Source organism: Sphaeramia orbicularis, chromosome 5 (assembly GCF_902148855.1).
Source record: "Sphaeramia orbicularis chromosome 5, fSphaOr1.1, whole genome shotgun sequence".
Lineage (NCBI taxonomy): Eukaryota > Metazoa > Chordata > Actinopteri > Kurtiformes > Apogonidae > Sphaeramia > Sphaeramia orbicularis.
This window is the reverse complement of record NC_043961.1, coordinates 2,577,614-2,588,996: the sequence shown is the minus strand read 5'-3', so window position 1 is coordinate 2,588,996 and position 11,383 is coordinate 2,577,614. Positions and strand designations below refer to the sequence as shown.

General features: G+C 37.5%; 1 protein-coding gene across 1 annotated transcript in view; it reads right to left on the bottom strand.

Moving 5' to 3' along the window:
* Positions 1–11,383, bottom strand: part of LOC115420243 (protein Wnt-4a) — a 76,522-nt gene that overhangs the window by 47,528 nt on the left and 17,611 nt on the right. The gene's annotated exons all lie outside the window — the stretch shown is intronic.

The window sequence follows — 11,383 nt, the reverse complement described above, 5'->3', positions numbered from 1 at the left end:
GCCTATCATTAAAACCGATAAAATAATGCCTTGATTTCACCGGCATTTACCGACACATAAACAAAGCATTGTTTGTAGCTGAAAGGAATGTGCAGTTTTCAAAACTGTACAGTAGAGTTGCCACACTGTCACAGACTCATGGAGGGAGGGAGAGAAAAGAAATAAATATGGCATTTTTTTCACAACTTAAGTTGAAGTATGTATTCTGTGCACAGACAGTGTTTACATTTTAAAAGCCTTGTTGCATTTGAGAATGCATCCAATGGAGCATCACAATAAAATTAGGCATGATGTGTTAATTCCATGACAGGAGACATGTGATGTTACCGAAAATTAGTTTAATATCCCACATATATCGCCAGTGGTATCGGTAGATATCGGAATCAGAAATTAAGCATTGGACAATATCGGCATATCAGTTTTTGGCAAAAAAGCCAGTATTGGACATCCCTAGTTGATAATGCCATGATGTTTAAAGTTTGAACCGCTGGCCTAATTGAGAAAAAAAACAAGCAAACAAAAAAAAAAAAACAGCATAGGAAAGCTACGACGTCAATACATGGAGGTGTGAATGAAAACTGGATCAAACACAGATTATGGCAATAATCAGAGGTTCTAATAAGAGAAATAAACTATTAGGCTATTATCATTGAGCTAATTGGGCTATTAAATTAAAACACAAATTATTATTAAATATAATATAGAGTAATTACAGTATGATATATAATAAATAATGTGCTCAGCCTAATGTTTGAACTCTAATTGGTCCTACTGTTCAGTTCTAGTCTAGAGCCTATTCTCATGGTCTACACACAGGTTTCACTGCTGCAGGGTTCCTTAGAGTACACATTTGGACTGGACAGAACTCTGGAGCCTTTTTCATCGTCTGAAGGGGACATTCTGGCCTCCTACAGACCAATACTGTACTTTTGAGAGTACATTCTGAAAAAATGTACTTATAGGTACAGAAATGTTCTGATCTCGTACCTCTGTTTTTGAGAGTGTAGTGCTGCATAAGGCACACAATAATCTTCTCCCTCCCTTCTTAACCCTCCAATGACAGAGGGGGTCAGACCTGTGTGGAGGTAAGTCTGGATATGTGAGACTAGTCCTTGATCATTGGCGCAGTTATTGGGTAAAGTAGTGGTCCCCAAGCCCTGGTCCCCAGACCAGTACCGGTCCGTGGATCATTTAGTACCAGGCCACAAAGAAAAAAAAATTGTGGTTAATATTAAAGCAATTTTTTCCATTAGTCTTGCAGAGATTTTATTTTGAAAAGCGACCGTTTCTGCCCTCGCCTCAACTGCTCTTCACTCTGGTGCCATTTCATGAATCAGTAGAAACACAAGCTGAAGAAATGAGCCAAAAACTAAATTCACTGAAGAACTTTTTTGGGAATAAACGAGGAAACGATGAGTCTATAGATAGGTCACAGACTGCCTGCAACCCCCCCCCCCCCCCCCCCCCCCCGCCTCCCCACACCCAGTCACCACCAAAATGTAATCATTTCTTCCTTGTGCCAGTATAATCCGTGTATCATTCGTTCATTAGTTTTTCAATTTAAAACCAAAAGTCTAATTCATTTTCAAAACCAGAATGAAAAACAGATAACAGTTCATTTTTCCATTTCCCTGATTTTGTGCTGAAATGAAAAATGGAAAAAACGGATAACGACCGTTTCATTCTATTTTGCTATTTTCAATATAGTTAAGGTGTCTGACCCAGAAGTAGTCGTTACTAGGGAAAAAAATAAACAAATGGGATCATGGCCGGACTGGAGGAATATTTGGCTATAATTAAGCAGCTGTTTGATACGTACGGAAGTGTATTGCATTCACACAAAAAAATAAATTCCGCTCTATTTGTCTCAATTAACAAGATAATGTTCTCGTTAATTTAGAAAAACAGAACCGAATGTAATTTTTTTCACAAAACAGTATCTCATTCATTCAGAAAAAGAGCCAAATTTATTTTTTTGTGTGAATGATATATGCTTCTGTATCAAACAGCTGGTAACGTTTTCCCTGGTAACGACTACTTCCGGGTCAGACAACTGAGCGATATTGAAAATAGCAAAATCAGATGAAATGGTCGTTATCCATTTTTTCCATGTTTCATTTGAGCACAAAATCGGGAAATGGAAAAATGAACTGTTATCCGTTTTTCATTCTTGTTTTGAAAATGAAAAACAAAAAAAAAAAAAAAAAAGTTTTTTTTGTTTTTTCACTTTTGGTTTTAAATTGAAAAATGAATGAATGAATGAATGATACACGGATTCAGTATCAACATTTACTGAAAATTTCATAAAAATCTGTCCATAACTTTTTGAGTTATCTTGCAAACAAACAAACAAACACGCACACGAGCACACACACAAAGCAAAGTGATCCCAGTGGTGGTGGAGGTAATGACACTCTTTGCCTCTTGTAATATACACTGTTGTCCATAAAGTTGGAAAAACTAATTTTTACATCTTCTCATGAAATGTTTGTGACACTGTGATTTATTCCTGATAGATAAAGTATAAGTTAGTATGTAACCATTGCACCGCTTCAAAGATGATTACTGATGTGTAGAAATAAGTATAAAAACAGAAATGTGCCTAAAAACAAAATAATTTCAAATTATTGGGCAACAGTGTAGATAGAAACACAAGCCACAAACATGTATATAATAATATAAGTGCAGCAGAGATTAAAAACTTGACCATTTTATCATATGATTTCATGCAAAGTTGCAATTGAACAAGTTGCATTGTTGAGAGGAATGAGTCTGAGAACAAAATAACTCCAACTTTATAGGTAATGGTGTGTTAAAAAGAAGAATTAAGTTTTGTGCCAGTTTGTGCAGCTGGAAAATCATTCCAAATCAAACAAAACTTCGAGGTTAGAAAATCACACTGCAAAAAAGGGGTTTCTAAAAACAAGATAAAAACACTAAATCTGAGGAAATAGGTTCTGAAAACAAGTGAAATATCTGTCCATGCAGCAAAAGAATTTCCCTTGATAAGATTTCTTCAATTAAGATTGTTAAATAATGTTAAATAAGCATGTCTTCATATGAATGCACACTTCAAATAAGAAATTAACTCTTAAAACAAGTTAAATTATCTAACACTTCTAAAGCTAAGGGTTTTTTTTATTTTTTTTTTAGCTTAGTTTAGTTTATTTCGAATATGCAACAAAACAAAGTAATCCTTTTTATTTAGTCCTTATGAATGAAACAGATTATAAAAAAAACAAAACAAACAAAAAACAAAACCTATACATATACATGGACACAAAGTATGACTTCATTTCAAATCTAAGTTTTTTTTGTTTTTTTTTTTTTCTTGAAAAGAACCAAATACTTTGCAGTCCAAGGTTTTGTTGTTGGTCATATTTCCCAGTTGTTTTTCTTAATATTCTATGTTTTCTTGAGGTTAAATGCCAGAAAAGTGTGGAACATCGGTGCAAATGTTGCAAAACTTATGCATATTAGCTTAACTCTTTTTTTCAAGTCAACTTGTATCTGTTTTTTTTTAACCCATAAAGACCCAAACATCAACTGATCTAAACTGTTCAATACCTGTTGATCCATTAATCCTATCAATCCATGTAAATACTTGGTGTAGAATACAGTTTGTCGTCTTTTCATGGTCATCAGATGTGACCATATTTGGACGTTCAGAGGCTCTGTAGTTACCGTGGAAACACCATCATCTTCTACAACATTGATTCACCAGTAAAACCCATGGAGTTGGATCAATAGTTGCTTTTCCACTGGACATCTGCACCAAACTTTACCCATATTTACTAAATGTTGAAAAAACAGAAGTGCATAATGTCAGTTTTTCCATTAAATCCCAAATGCGATGATTTGTTTTTTAATGATCACAAGATGACACGAGAGGTCATTCCATAAACATGGCAACAAAAGTAAATATGGTGTTGATTTACAGATATATTCATTATTATTCTATTTTACCCCTCTATCTCCTACTAAATTTAAAAAGGATTGGGTTTCCTGGTGTGTCCACACATACCGCACCATGTTTCTTTTAAAACTCTTCTTTTTTGCTTATTGTAACATCCGTCAATATCCTTTTTTCTTTTTTTTTTTTTTATTCACGTGACTCTAGTAACAGAAAAAGGTCTTTCCATTGCAGTTTTGCATGATATACCAATTGCACTACGCCCAAAACCCACCTCTTGCCAGCGCAAAAACGAGAGTTTTGGCGAAATTGTGATTTTTCCATTAGGTACATTTTTGTTTATATTTGTGCAATTTGAGGGTGAATAGAAAACTAATGACAGTGGATGGAGACACTTTTATGTTCAGTTAATGATATATTTTACAGCAAAAGTCACACTTTCCTTCAGTTTCCTCTGTTTCTTATATTATAACCTTTAACTTTAATCTGAGCTTTTATGAACATCTACATGATCAGTGAATTTAGAAGAAAACACATGATTTTTACTGAAACAATGCAAAACATGGAGGATAATATTATTTTTTTGTAATTCACTTTTGATTGTTTTTTTCTTTCCCTTCACCCATCAAACATCCCACAGTGATACAGCAGGATATGTTTACAAGAAAATATATCAATAAAAATATGAAAATCAAGTGTAAAAAAAACCCCAAAGAACTAGAAAAGCACTCGGAGAGCGCAGACCTCCGCCAAGGCAGATCAGTGCCCCCCCCCCAATCATCACCAAAATTTAATCATTTGTTCCTTGTGCCAGTATCCACAATTCCTGACATTTTCATCCAAATCTGTCCATAACTTTTTGAGTTATCTTGCACACAGACAGACAGACAGAGAGATAAACCAACGCCGGCAAAAACAGAACCAGGAAATTAACACCAAGAAAACGACCAAAACACCCCCACAAAAACCCACATTCAACAAAAAAACAGAGAAGAAAACAAAACAAAAACAAAAAGGATAATATTATAATAAACTAGGGCTGAACGATATGGACAAAATTTCATATCTCTATATTCATGCCAGATATCTCGATATCAATACGAAATGATATGACTACGGGTTCGGTGAAAACTAAGCATTTATCAGAAAAACATCATAATACAAAAGGATGTGGAAAGTGCAGTTTTATTTAGAAGAACTCACTGCCAGTCATCAACATTAACATAAAGTACGAATAAATAAATTAGAAATCAAACATTTTACTGCAGAAAATGTTTTTTTACTGCAGAAATCTATATCGTATATATCGTTGCTTTGTCGATATCACTGGTCTACAATTTTTTAGAAATGATTTGCTTCAGAGATTAAATGTGCTAAATGTTATGTATTTTAATAAGATTAAATGGAAAATAAATGACAAAAGTGCCGGTTTGCTGATGTTTTCAAGGTATATGATTAAGTGTTATTACACATATATATTGGTTTATGTACATTTATATACAGGAGGTCCTCGGGTTACGAACGAGTTCTGTTCCTACGCCGGCGACGTAACCCGAATTTCCGCGTAAGTCGGAATTAACCCTTTAATACCCCCTAAATACCCCCTAAATCTCTGAATAAGTATCCAAATACACGTATTAGGCTTTACCGATGTTCGTCGGCGTCTCGCCTTTCTCCGACCTTTTGATGGTATCCAGCTTCGTTTCCATCGTAATGGCTTTCCTCTTGGCTGGACCAGCATCGCTAGAAGATCCTGCTTTCTTTTTTGGGGCCATGATGTGAAAAAGGAGGGGGAAAAAGGCGAGGATACTGAGAAAATTCCGGAGCACAAACACAGACACTCTACACTATGGGGCTGGAGACAAACTGGTGGATGAGACTCAGGCGTCGTAAAGTCGAAACAGCGTAGGTCGAGTACCGCGTAACCCGAGGACCTCCTGTAATAGTTTTATAAATCTTCCACTAAATAGAACCTGTAAAGTGAATGTATTCTAATGTGCAGACAGTGTTTTGAAGTAGATCTTGTAGCTCTGAGACAAATATTCCTTTTGACTCAAACCCATTCTCTCGTTAATTCTTGAATTTCACATTTTGACCCAAGGCTGTATCTTGGAAAGTTCAGCCAACCAGCATTTATGACTTGATTTTTCTTTATCAGTGACTCTCATGTGGTAAAATTTCATTACTTTTATTCTGGAAGCATTTTCCTTGTAGACCAGTGATATTAATATCTCAAACGTTCATATCTAGATATCGATACGGTAATGATATATCTTTCAGCCCTATAATAAACAGTGAAAAATTCCTTCAGGAAGGTTAAATTTAAGGAAAAAAATCCTATGGAAGCTGCCGCAGAAGCAGCTCTGGCTCTTTGTGGGTTCATGTGCTTTGGTTTCAGCTCCTAAAACCATTAGTAAATGTCATTGTTTATGGTGTGATCCCGGCCGCCCTCCAACATGGCCGCCCTGTGTGAGGCCCTGTGTGTGGACCTGCCAGACCCGGCCCTCATCTGTCATCACACCCCGGTGTTTCCTCGTCGGGTCGGGCCGTCCACGCAGTAATTCGGTCATCCCGAGCGATTCCCCGCGGCTCCAAGTGTGTCACGTTAATTGTACGCACTCCGGTGACAAGAGGGCTGGAAATAACAGGCGGCGGCCGTACATCACTGGTGTGTACATGTGTGAGGCGCCAGCGTGGACCGCAATGCCAAGGTCTGTGCTTTCTCTGGTTACCCATCAGCTGCCCCCCCACCCCCACCCCCCCACTCTGCACCTCACCATGCTCATCCAGGACGGAGGCACGTACCTTCATACGGAATCACACGAGGAAACGACAGACGGAAAACAGGAATATACCAGCGTGGAGACCAGAGGAGGCCAATGAAGGAGTAAAATAAGAACAGAATAACCTATAATCGAGGAAAACATTATCTGACCGCCCGTTGTTTTCTTCAGTTTCTTGTTCATTTTAATGCCGGGTCCAACTAAAGGTCCATTTGTTCATACTGTGTTCCAGTCATGCAACACATTTTTGTTCAAGTGCACTGTTTATTTTACACGTCCTGGAATGACAATAAAGTGATCTAATCCGTGTATCATTCGTTCATTCGTTTTTCAATTTCAAACCAAAAATCAAAAAACAAAAATACGACTCATTTTTTTCTTTTTCATTTTCAAAACCAGAATGAAAAACGGATAACGGTTTGTTTTTCCATTTCCAGATTTTTTGCTAAAATGAAAAATGGAAAAAAAAACGGATAACGACCATTTCATCCGATTTTGCTATTTTCTTTATAGTTCAGTTGTCTGACCTGGAAGTAGTCGTAACTATGGAAAAAATAAACAAACGGAATCGTGGCTGGACTGGAGGAATATTTTGCTATAATTAACCCTTTCATGGACAGTGGTCACTACGGTGGACAGTTGTTCTGCAGCTGTTCTCTTGTATATTCATGGGTTTGGTTGTTTTAGTTCCATATCAGCCAACACAGTGGACGCTTATGCACCATGCCATACACTGCAGTTCATACTATTACTTTAACTTTGCTGTTCTTGATAAACCTGATGTGCACTAACATGTTTAAGTATTTTTTTTATATATTTTTTGTATTATCTCCATGAAGAGAGTAATAGCTAGTATTAGAGTATGACCCCTAAGGGTTAAAATGAGAGAAAACATCAGATTAGCTGCAATAAAATTATTTTTATTTCATAGATTTCACACAGTATGTCAGTTTTTGATATTGCGTTTTAAATACATGTTTCTTTGCTTCCAAAATTAAGCACATGGTGGACATTTTTGTAACTCTATGAAAAATAGGTTCGTTAAAAAAAAAATTCAATCGCAATGTTTTTTTGTTCAGGTCTAAAGAGGAATAAAAACACTCAGGAAAAAAAATGTGACTAAGGTTCTCATAATTCATGCATGAAAGGGTTAAGCTGCTGTTAATCTCATTAATTCAGAAAAATAGAGCCGAATTTATTTTTTTGAGTGAATGCAATAAGCTTCCGTATCAAACAGTTGCAGATTTATAAGGAGGACAATTAATACTGAACAAACAAGAACTGAAACTATGAATTATGAAAGAGCTGCAGCATCTGAAACTGACCACAGTGAACATTTGACAGGTAAACAGAAACACAGCGCTGCAGTTTCAGACTCAGTTTGTCATGTCTTTTATGCATTGGGATTGTCTCTGTCAACTCACTGTATATTTTTATTAGTAAATTGTTGTTTTTTTTTGTTTTTTTCATCAATTACTACAAATTTCAGGTGACTCCATTTGAATTCCAGGTGACCCCACATGGGGTTCTGACCCCATAGTTGAAAAACACTGACCTATAATAATGTCAGTGACGATCCTAGTGTTTTTTTTTAGTCCAGACATTCAGGTTTTTCATGAATCTCAGTCTCATTCCAGGTCTTGTATGTAACCCATCGTGTCCACTCAGATTACATGCAGAACCTGCCCATTTAAACACAAATACATCAAGAAAGATTTTACAACAGTGGCCATTTTTGTGAAACACTCTGTCTTGCATAATTAGTTCAATTCCCATAATTTACCTGTGAAAGAATAAAAAGATATTCGAAAAAATCATAGTGTGTAATTTTTGTGTCCTTTTTACTGTGTTACATGCAGATTTTTGTATAAAAAATAATATAAAAATGAGTTTTATCTGAAAAATAGTTTCTCTTTTATCTCAGTAAATATTTATTTTAAAAACAGACCCAAAGTGCTTCCAAACTTGCTTCATAGCATTAGTCTACATCTGGTTTGAATGTTTAGCCCTCTGTTCTTTTTTTAGGACCAGTTTCATAGAAGAACCCATTTCACAAATTCACCCCATGGGCTGAACTGGACCCTTAGGTGGGCCAGTTTTGGCCCATGGGCCGCATGTTTGACCCCCTGGTTTATGCTTTTCATCCAGTGAAATTCACTGATAAGCTGCTACTGACCTATGTGTAACAGTGTGTAACTACTGGACGTCGCAGCGACAACAACTCTGCTACATTTATAATCGGACGCCTCCTCCCAGAACATTCCGACAAAACTCGACCTTTCAGCCGTTACGTCCATAATCTATCTGACAGTAGCTGCTCTCTGTTCGCCACTAAAAGTGAAGCCCGCTCCAAAAGCAAACACTCAACTCTTTCTAGGTTTTAAGGGGGATGTGCTTTCTTGAGCAAATAAATGGGGATTATGATCCTCTCACCGGAGCAGGTTCATGACGTTTTAACTAAACAAATAAAAGAAAATGAGCAAAGGTTCTCTGGTTCCTGTCTTTTCTTTAGACAGATGCCAGGTGTTTCACCACAGCAGCGCTAAGAGTAACTATTCACAACCTCCACGGTCACTTCTTCTCACTTTTTCCACTGTTTAAAGGTTTTGTTTAGAGCAGAGCTGCACGAGCGTGACTCAGTATTAATATTAAAGAAATCAGTCAAAAGTTGGACAGTAAGTGGGTGCTCATGAACTTTCACTAAACATTTATAAAAACTGTTTTCTCTTAATGAAACGACGACGCTGTGAACTTTGTGACACACACATTAGCGTCTTTATCAGTACATGAGAAGCTTTAACTCTTTATCAGGCAAGTGACTATTTTTGGTAATTTCCACACCCATTACAAGACAAAAAAATGTTTATTACAAGACAGTAGTCGCTTTTCTATTGGACATCTGAGCAGAACTTTACCGATATTTACTAAATGTCAAAAAAACAGAAGTGCATAATGCCGGTTTTTCCATTAAATCACAAATGCAATGATTTGTTTATTTATTATCGCAAGATGACAGGAGAAGTCATTCCATAAACATGGTGACGAACGTAAATATGGTGTTGATTTACAGATATATTCATTATTATTCTATATTACCCCTCTGTCTCCTACTAAATTAAAAATGATTGGGTTTCCTGGTGTGTCCACACATACTGCGACATGTTTCTTCTTCTTCGCTTGTTGTAACGTCCGTCAACATCTGTTTTTTTAATTCACCTGACTCTAGTTGCGAAAAAAGGTCTTTCCATTGCAGTTTTGTGTGATATTCCATTTGCGCTACACCTGAAAAACCACCTCTTCCCAGCGCAAAAACTTTTAATCGAAAAATTAGACTTTTGGCGAAATTGTCGTTTTTCCGTTCGGTAAATTTTTATGTCCAAGTTATATTTGCGCAATTTGAGGGTCAATGAAAAAGTGACTACTGACAACAACAGTTCCAGTGAGGACAGTGAGTCAGCTATAAGGATTTTTCGTGTTTGTTAATCGGAAACTCCAAGGACGTGTTCAGGATGCACTTGGTCTCAGTTTGAGAATTTATTCTGATCACATGTGAAACATAAACTCCAACGCTGGTCTTTCTGGACAAGGGCTCCCGCAGGAACTCAAGTCGCAAAAAGCCCTGAATTCCGGGTCCGACTGACAATTAACTTCCTGGATGTCTTCATCCCGAACAATGGGCTGGACTTCGCAAAGTCATCTGAGTCCATCTTCTGATTGGACCTCAGCTCTTGACGTGATTGGCCAACCGTCAGTTCATGTCTTCCTACTGGAATGTGTGACGCAAAGTGTTATGATTGTTGTCGTAGACGTGTATCTATTGGAGTCAGGTCCAATGTGGTTTCCAGGGTCTGTAAGGTCCAATGTGGTCCACAGGGTCTGTAAGGTCCAATGTGGTCCACAGGGTCTGTAAGGTCCAATGTGGTCTACAGGGTCTGTAAGGTCCAATGTGGTCTACAGGGTCTGTAAGGTCCAATGTGGTCTCCAAGGGTCTGTAAGGTCCAATGTGGTCCACAGGGTCTGTAAGGTCCAATGTGGTCTCCAGGGTCTGTAAGGTCCAATGTGGTCCACAGGGTCTGTAAGGTCCAATGTGGTCTACAGGGTCTGTAAGGTCCAATGTGGTCCACAGGGTCTGTAAGGTCCAATGTGGTCTCCAAGGGTCTGTAAGGTCCAATGTGGTCCACAGGGTCTGTAAGGTCCAATGTGGTCTCCAGGGTCTGTAAGGTCCAATGTGGTCCACAGGGTCTGTAAGGTCCAATGTGGTCTCCAGGGTCTGTAAGGTCCAATGTGGTCCACAGGGTCTGTAAGAATCGATTTACTGGGATCCGGTTCTCAAAAAGAACTGGTTCTCGATTCCCATCCCTAGCTATTGTATTCCAAAATTACAAATATCTCCCAAAATACTGATCCTATCAACTTGCTGTTTTCACTAGTCTGTTCCTGGACCAAAAATGCATAAGTATGACAAACTGCAGCAGTCAGCTGTGTACGGGTTTAGTGTGAATCCCCAAACAGACACACACACACACAGAGGCCACTTGGCTTTTATAGCGTAGATAAAGCTAACATAACAATCAGAACATTTCAGTAACAGTCATTTTTAACACACTCATTACACTGGTCAACAACAAATGTATTGTTTCAGTTTTTTGAGCTGATTTAGGGGAATTTTGGTGCTGAATCCAAAAAT